At 39.0% G+C, this 292-nt stretch overlaps 1 protein-coding gene across 2 annotated transcripts in view; it reads left to right on the top strand.

Annotated features, from left to right (window-relative positions):
• The window catches only part of cutc (cutC copper transporter homolog (E. coli)), a 9,949-nt gene that overhangs the window by 8,868 nt on the left and 789 nt on the right, over window positions 1-292 (top strand). The window lies entirely within an intron of this gene.

The raw sequence follows: 292 nt of genomic DNA, 5'->3' as shown, positions 1-292 counted from the left end.
TGGCCTTCACAATCTCCTGACCTCAACATAATTGAAAATCTAAGGATAGACCTTAAAAGAGCAGTGTGTGACAGACAGCCCAGAAATTTTAAAGAACTGGAAGACTTTTGGAAGGAAGAATGGGCAAAGATACCTCAAAGAAGAATTGAAAGACTCTTGGCTGGCTACAAGAAGTGTTTCCAAGCTTTGATACTTGCCAAAGGGGGCAGTACAAGGTATTAACTCTGCAGGGTGCCCAAACTTTTGCAGATGCAATTTGTTTTTGTTTTTTTCTGTTATTTTGAAAGTGTAA

This window comes from Etheostoma spectabile, chromosome 17, assembly GCF_008692095.1.
Source record: "Etheostoma spectabile isolate EspeVRDwgs_2016 chromosome 17, UIUC_Espe_1.0, whole genome shotgun sequence".
NCBI classification, from domain to species: Eukaryota; Metazoa; Chordata; class Actinopteri; order Perciformes; family Percidae; genus Etheostoma; species Etheostoma spectabile.
Note: the sequence above shows the minus strand (reverse complement) of the source record. Positions and strands in the feature narration are given on the sequence as shown.